Genomic DNA, 9,050 nt, shown 5'->3' with positions numbered 1-9,050 from the left:
GAAACATGGCAGTACAAGATGGTATAGCCTTCAAAAAGCATGACCTTTGCCTCAAGTACATAAAAGGATCAATTGAGGTTTATTATTTTAATATACATACTTTTGGGATGTATATTTAGTTTCTGCCAGTAAACCCTCTTAAATGTAATGCACTAGACCTTTAGAATTATTCATTTAATGTTTCCCAATGTCCTAGTTCCTGTACTTCTTTAAAATTTAAGTAAATGCACATTTCAGATAATTGTACAGGGAGTTTAAGAGAGAAATTGATAAAAAAAAAATGTTCCTTATTACTCCAGCTCAGCACTGTAAATGTATGTGTGTAGAAGCATTATGAAGAGCATGTATTGAAGTAAATAAAGGAGAAAAGAGCACAGAAATATAAAGCTTAAACAAAGAAAAAATCATATTGCAGTTAAAGCCCCTTTCTGCAATCATTAAGTTGTGCATTTAGATGTCCCTTGAAAATGTAAGATTTACTGTAAAAGACAATCCCCTTGTGGTTTTGAGAGTTTATATATTTTAGTGGTGGGGTCTTGTGCAAATATAACTACGCTAAATCATGGTGGGGTTGTATTTAGTTCTGACTGCAAATAATATGTTTCATGCATTTGTTGGCTTTTGTGGTAAAAATGAGGTCCTCGGCTCTCTGTCCAACAGAAATGTGCAAACTCAAACGAAAACCGAAACAAATGATTGTTCTTGACCACACAGCAGCACTTATACAGTATGGTTTGGATGGCTGACTCAGCAGGACACTGAAATGCTTGAAAGCTGGTTGTACTTTCACAGGAATCAAGACTTTGGCATCATTATACTGATTATATACATATATATATATATATATATATATATATACATATATAGTGTGTGTGTGTGTGTTAGTGTGTGTGCGTGCGTGCGTGCGTGCGTGAAGTGTTAATTTCATAACGTGAAAGATGGGGCTCTAATCCACTTATCATCACTTAGCTTAGTGACACGTGCAAATCTTGTTTATCTAATCTGAATAAACAACAGTTTACTACCTTTCTGTCAATAGATAATGTGCCATAGGGCTTGTTCCTGCTCGGGAGTATAGTTTTCAGGCAACCCGTGGAGAATCAAAGAAGTTAGCCGTCTTAATGCTCACATAACCAGCTGCTGGCTCATCCTGCAAGAGTGGTGTTAATCCGCTATTTAAACCTTTGGCAATTAAGGATATGACGAGAAGTGCCAAAATGCCATCCATTCCTTTGAGCAGGTGAAACTGGCAGTAGAACTAGTTAAGCGTATAAACCATGTATAAAGGCTGTGTTCACTCCGAGTTTGAAGTTAATTCTCTGTCTTTTTCTTTGATCATTCCAAAAGTGCCAGGGGAAAAATCATTTTCAAAAAGTGCTACATTCTGTCTAATTACAAGCAAATGTGATTGTGGTTTAATTACAGGGCCTTTACTCTGCACTTGAACTAATCAGCGGGAATCTTCGTCTTTTTACATAATTAATGGACTATATAATTATCAAATGAAAATACTCATTTTATTTGGGCAAACGTTTTTAACATGTCATTAACAACGAGCATTCATATGTTAATTTCAGATCCCTTAATGTAAAAGAAAACATCAACTGTAAGAGCAAAAAGGAGACACTCTGATTTAGAGAAAAAAAAATATGTGGCTTTTAAGATTCACTTGCCCTTTTCCTGATTGTGCAGCAATTACCATGTAATTTACTGCATCAGTATTTGCAGTGTAGACTAGAGTGCGGAGCTGTTGCTGTAGCATTTACATTTCTGTCCATCAGTGCATTTATCAAGATTACTCCCAACAATCTCAACAATAACAATGTGCCTAGTAACGTTTGTGTTAGTATGTTCTGTGTCACTGCACTCCTCTGCAGTCAGAAAAGCTTTTCCCAGAAGTTGTGGAAAACCAGAAACTAGAAAAAAATAAACCTTTGGATTTATGTGAGAACTGCAAATCACACTGTGCAGGAACAATCTTGTTCTCTTCTTCAAGAACTCCCACATTCAATGACAAAAGACAAATGTGTCAGACTTTGCACTATTTAATTTAATAGATGATGTTTGAATAGTCCTTTTTTTTTTTAGAAATATGAGCTTTTCATTTTTCCGTAAACACCAAAGCATATGTGTGTGTCACTGTAAGTTAGGAGACTGAATACACAGAGGTTAAAACTGGGCTAGTAACGTTGTTCTGAAAGGTCCAGTGTATAACATTTTGGAGGGTTTATTGGCTGAAATTGAATAGAGTGCCCTTTAGTAAGTGCATATTATCTTACTTAATTATGGTTTGGTTTTTGTTACCTTACATAAGCCTTTTATATTTACTTTAGGCAACAAAGTCCACCATCTTAAAGAGTGAAGCGTGAAGTGACAAACCTAACCTAAGAGTGTGCCTTGTTTGTAGCAACAAATGAAGAACATGCACCTATGAAACAAGTGATATTGTTGACTTGACACTCTTGTTGACAATATCATCCTTTTTGGTAAGCAAAGGAGTAAACAAGGGTTCCCTGGTGGTCTTAAGAATGGGGGAGGATGAGTGGAGGAGTCCGTTTGTTGTAATCAGAAGTCTCACCGTTAGAGGTCTTACACAGTAGACCTTAAACTCAAAGTTCACTTACCAGCTTTTTGCAAAGCTTTTAACTGTGTGCTCAGAGGTTCAAAAAGGTTTTTTGCATACGAAAAGACGACTAGATTTTGTCACAGGGATCAACTAGGGAAAAAAGCGATTATGGATATATTGGTATGCAGTCTGGTGCAGCGTTGCCCTCAGTAATGCAGAGAGCACGCATATGAACGGTCTCCATGTGAGACATATGAGACAAGTTTATTCGGCTGCTTTTATAAAAATGTGCAGCAGCTGTGAAAAGAGCATTTCCTATTCAATGACTGTAATTTTCGAGAGAACTCAGGTGGCATGAAAAGCTGTGAGGTTTAATGGCCCCCGTGGATGGATAGATCAGCACCTCAGCGCAGATGATCAGATCATCGCATTAGTCTGGAGGCTATTCGCAACTGGTGGCAAAATAAAAGGAGTATAAAATAAGCGTGCAATGAGCATTAGAGACACTCATGAATATCAATTTTATGCACAGTGCATTGTCAAGAGACATCATTTGCCATATGTGAACTGTGCTTGGTCTTAGTTATTAGTGTTATGACAAAATCACTGGTGACAATGCATTTTTTATCTCATTCAGAATTTAAAATGTGGGTCTTTTATCGAAGTGCAGGCCCACGCATACGTAGTAGCTAATAATATTAGATTAAACTACAGTGGATTGATCTACTCCCCCTTGTTTCTCTTTGGGCTGAATCATCCATCTGGATGTAATGAATAATCATTGCTATCACTAATGTAGCAGCACTGCTATTATTGTTGTTGATGTTCTTTGTTGCTCCTGCAGCTGTTATTCTCTCTCAACATGAGAAAACAAAAACTCTTCCTGTCTTTTAATTGTGGGAATCAGCAGGCTCCAGGCCGTTCTCTGAATCTGATTAACACAGCGGTTACTATATGTTTACCTGAACCTGAATGAAGATTGTACAACAGTTTTTCAACAGTCTCATTCTTCTCTACTTTATATTAAAGTCGCATCAAAATCAACACATTAGTGCTTTAATCACATGTATTTTGCTTGAAATGTCACACATCCGTCACTCATTGTCTAATGCTTTATCCCCCGCATGAAGGTCACGGGGGGCTGGAGACAATCCAAGCTGACAAAGGACAAAAGGTGAGGTACATTGAATACCACCTAAAAATATCAAATGAGCCGCCCACAAATCCACTTCGAGAATTTTGACGATTTATCTTTCACTAGGGGAGTTTAAGGAAAGGGAACTTGGCTTGTTGCCGGTTCAAATCCTGAGAGAGGGAGAACCTGAAAGAAACTTGTAAGAGTATACTCTTTTACAATAAACCCCCACAGTGACTCACCATGACCATCCATATGGATCAACTCAATCGCGAGGATGAGGAAAGCATTTCTCCAGTCTCTCCCTCAGCAGCAACTCCCTAACATCACGTATCGGCTCAAAAATAAATGGCCTCACTCCAGAAATGTCCTCATCATCATCTTCTTCCTGAGAAAAATCCCTCTCAGACTCCACAAAAGAGATTAGGCTGTCTTCCATGTTTAGCTACCATGTTGTGTCATAGCACTATTGGCTGTTCAGTATAGTGACAAGACAAAGTTTTACTCACCGTGTTTAATGCCTCAGACAACCCTGGGCTGTGCCAACATGGAGCGAATGAAGTTCAAACAGGTTCTACTGTATCTCATAAAGACTTGGGTGTCATAATTAACCAGCAGTTGTCATGGAAAGACCACATTGAACTGGTCTGCAAAAAGACAAAACAAAGGATCTATTTCCTCCGACGCCTTAGGTCTTTGGAGGCAAGTAAGCAACTGCTTTTGTTTTATACCTCTGTGGTAATGAGTGTTCTGCAGTATTGTAATACCACATGGTACAAAAGTCTGCCCACTGCTGTGAAATTAAAACCAACCAATTGAAAAACTTTATGACTCATTCTACCACAATTACACGTTGAGACTGGCCAAGAACTTTGCCTCTGACTCTAACCCCTTTCTGAACCATGCGTGCAAACTATTACCATCTGGCCGGAGGTACAGGGTTCCACAATTCAATAAGGTTAGACTGAAAAATGCCTTTGTACACCAGCCAATCTTGAAAGTAAATATGGAACTCTAAACATCATCTTCTGTTCATCTTGTAATGTGTGTGTTTGTGTCTGTGGTTCCTGGGCGATTGTAATGTTTAATGTTTTTTTCTGTCCTGTTTGTTTTTGCAAACAAGCTGCTGTGATGCAAGACACATTTCAGGCATGTTCTGACAATAAAGTATAATCGTATCATGAGACCCTCCCTCACAGCTTGTTTTAACTGGAAAAAAAAGCAGACAGAAGCAGGGGAAATTGATGTGATTTAATGTTTTTTAATGATAGAGATTATAGATAAAGGAGACGTCCGAGTAACAGCTGAGCCATGAAAACCTTGTTCCCAAAAGGCACCACATGAAAGCATGGGTGAACTAATCATTAGGTAGTCTTAACTAATCATCAGTTAATCATTAACTGATGATTAAGTGGGTGCTTATAAAAGATTAAGTAGAGCATACATCTGTTATGTATTCCACCACTTTCCATCAGAATGGAGGTTATAGAAAGAATAGGGATGTACAGTGACTGTGATAAAAGTAGGTGGACAAAATACTCATCTTCTACCGCTTTATCCTCCACATGAGGGCAGCGGAGGTTGCTGGTGCCAAACCCATCTGACATGAAGCGAAAGGCAGCGTACACCCTGGACAGCGACCTGTCCATCACAAGGCCACATAAAGACCACCCACTCTCACTCCTATCATTGTAAGACAAACAACCATCCTCTCTTACTCTTACTATCTGCATGTTTTTGGACTGTAGGAGGAAACCAGAGAACCCAGGGAAAACCCACACACACACAGGAAGAACATGCAAACTCTATGCAGAAAGGACCTTGTCGCAAACCCACGTCTTCTTGCTGCAAAGTCAAGAGTTTTAATCACTACACCACTACACTACAAGTGTGGCCCAAAATTTAGATCATCCTCTGCCATTCACTCTATCACCGTGAGCCTTTGCACTTCAAGAAACAATACAATATGCTTTTGAATGACAGCAGCAGTCACCGTCCTCTGAATCCTGACTGTTACATATCCCCTGCTGTGAGGTTAAGTCAAATTTAAAATGTGCTTTTGAGTCAGAATATAATTACACTAATGAAGCCTTTGGTCCGGGGTAAATGTGATGTGCTAATGAAAGCAGCTTTGATCGAAAATAACTCAGGAAGCTGAATGGCCTGCTGGACCCATGCATGGCATCCAAACAGTCCTGATCTGCCGAGACTCGAGTCAGGGAGCTCAAAGCGGAGCATGTGCAGAGAGAGGGAGAGCAAATGAGATAAGAACATAAGAAAGGAAAGAACAGTAACAATGGCGGACAATCAAAACTCATTTTTATCATGATCTCCCTATTTTCTGCCAGTCCCCGATTCGCTTTGTCTCCAAGCTTCCCTCTTTTTTTCTCTGCTCATCCCTCAAACTGAAAAACCTGCCAAACCATTCACTGTGTTACTGTGGGGATTTATGCTAAATATCTGCAGCATCCTTTGTGCACACTATATTTTTAGCCTAACAGTTCTCATTAGTTGAGCACTTATTTTAATGATTCAATTTTATACTGGAATTATACTAGTCAGTCTGTTATTTTCAGTTCTATAGAAATAGAAAAACCACTGACCCTTTATTTTACAGTCAATTACCTGGTATTTACTAAGAAACTAGATGGTAACAAAATGTATTTAATAGGAATGTTCCAAAATAACAGTACCCTTACAGAAAGGATAGTAAGTACTACTTTATTACTTAGTAAGTACATGAAAAACTACCAAGAAACTAGATGTAATACAATCTATGTACTAAGAAAGTACCCAATCGGAAAGCATAGTAAGTACTAAGTTATTAGTAAGCACATTAAAACCTTCAAGGAAACTAGACGGTAATACAATCTACGTACTGAGAAAGAAAGGCGTGAAAACATTTCTGTCCTCTGGGGGGGCATGACAGAAAATAATAGAGAACCACGAGGAAACCACTGCTTTAGTTGAAGAACAAGTTAAAACTCAAAGTTAATGAGATAAACGTTGTCTTACTTTTATTGTGGTAGGTCATCTGTGCAAAAGTGATGCTTTTATTTTTGAAAGGCTAAAATACCGGAAGTAGGAAAAAAAACAGAGAAAAGTGGGGCCAATTAAGGCCGCAAACGAGTCTCAATCACTTATGGGGATTTATTTTAGCACCTGGCTGACAGGGCACAAGTTCTGTATGTGTTTTATTTGGTATTATGTGTGTTTCGAGTGGTTTTAATCTCAGTTAGTACTTTATAGATTTTCATGTGAATGTTATGCTAGTAGCATCACTTCTTTATTAATTAATTAGCATCTAGGCTAACGTTAGCTAGTGCAAGGTATACACACATTACTAACATTTATTACTAGTTAAATAGGTATGTATAAATGTAAAATATGTAAATAGTGTTAAGTGTATTTAATTGGTCAATACTCTGTCCCTTAATTGTACACAGTTAGGTAATGTGCTTCTAACAACTGTTATAGTTCTAAAAACAGTTCTAATTTATATATATATATGTATATATAATATAATTTGTATATAAGTTGTCTTGGCCTTGTACAGCAATTTCCTAACTGTGCCATTCTAAATAAGCAGCTCTTATTACCCAACTAGCAAATGATCTGTAATTATCTAATTATTTGTTTGGCAATATTGTGTACCACTTATTTTTCAGAAACTATGCCAAAATCCTGAACAAGAAAGGCAGACAGTGCACCCGACAGAAACATGCAAACCACTGCAAAGTGTTTTTTGAGTCAGGTCAAGAAATGAATAAAGGAGGACAGCTACTGACGATTTCTTACACGTTTTTGTGTTTGTGAGAAATTTGAAATTGAAATTATTGTTTTAGTTTACACGTCCATGTAGGTGGATTGTTTTTTATTTTCCAGTCTCTTCCCCCTGTAGTCACAATACAATAAGTAATTCAAGCCAGTGAAGCTTGAATGTCAGTTTATTTGGTAAAATTGATAAATGTATTTGGTATTTGGTGTTCAGTTATATAAAAAGAACATCTGTGAGCTATAACAAGGGGTGTAAAAGTTAAAGAAGACTGATGGTTTAATAAATCCAACCATTTTAAGGTTGTCATTTCTACGGTATATACATGTACGTATTGTGGTGTTTATTAGTAAGCATCATGTCCATGTGGGGTAATAACTTGGTACTCCCTAAACATTTATGTGGGTACCTTCCTAAAGAGGATATTTTTACCACAGCTTCCTTGTATGTTTCCATGTACCTAATAGATAATAGCTTTGAACTTCCTATCCTATTATCATGGGTACTTTACTAATACATATCCACCTAAAGGTTGACTATGTTTATTTAGTAAGAAAATACTGTATTTGTAGGAAAATATGCATGACTTTATTTTACAGTCTTAGTACATGTTAAGTACACAAAAAGTGATATTTTAGTACCGGGAAAGAACATGGCACTTTGACAGTTCATTAAGCACCCATGACACATAATCAAGCCAGAAAAGAATACTTCTATTGGCTATCTATCTATTATACTATTTATACTATTGGCAGTAAATGCTATTTAAATGTAAGTAACTGGAACTCACCAATGTATTGTAGGTACTTACTAGGTAATAACTTATTACTAACTGTCCTTTACCATGATACTTTCTTAATATGTGTATTGTATTACCATCTAATTTCCTAGTACGTTTCCATGTACTTACTTGGTAATAACTTTGTACTTTAATATTTCATTCTGGTACTTTGTTAATATGTATATTGAAATACTATCTACTAGACTAGACTAAACTACTATTCTAGTATGTTTCCATGTACTAAGTATGTTATAACTTAGTACTTACATCCGTTACGTATGGGTACTTTCCTAGTAAATAGATTGCATTACATCTAGTTTCTTGGTAGTTTTTCCTGTACTTACTAGTTAATAACTTAGTAATTACATAAAGTTATTTTGGAACACTCCTATTAACTACATTTTGTTACCATCTAGTTTCTTAGTAAATACCAGGTGATTAGCGGACTGTAAAATAAAGGGTTACCGAAAAACCTTGCCTCTGGCCGTGCACAATTATGCTTCCATGATATGAACTCAAGAAAATGGCATCAGCCCATGTCCATTTTTTCAGCAGCAGTCAAATAATACACTGAACTTTAACTCTATGAAGCCTTAGGTGGACACACTGGCCTATGAAATATCACACACCAATACTCTTTTATTGCTGTCAGTGCTTTTACCCTAGATATTCATGCTTGGATTTTCTGTTGAATGGATATGATGTTCTCATTGGAGGCATTATGTTGTCAGGGTTCTTTTAAATGCAATGAATACATTCGATTTTGTGTCTTTGATGCGATCTCAACATCTCA

Source organism: Solea solea, chromosome 2 (assembly GCF_958295425.1).
Source record: "Solea solea chromosome 2, fSolSol10.1, whole genome shotgun sequence".
Classification (NCBI taxonomy): Eukaryota; Metazoa; Chordata; class Actinopteri; order Pleuronectiformes; family Soleidae; genus Solea; species Solea solea.
Note: the sequence above shows the minus strand (reverse complement) of the source record.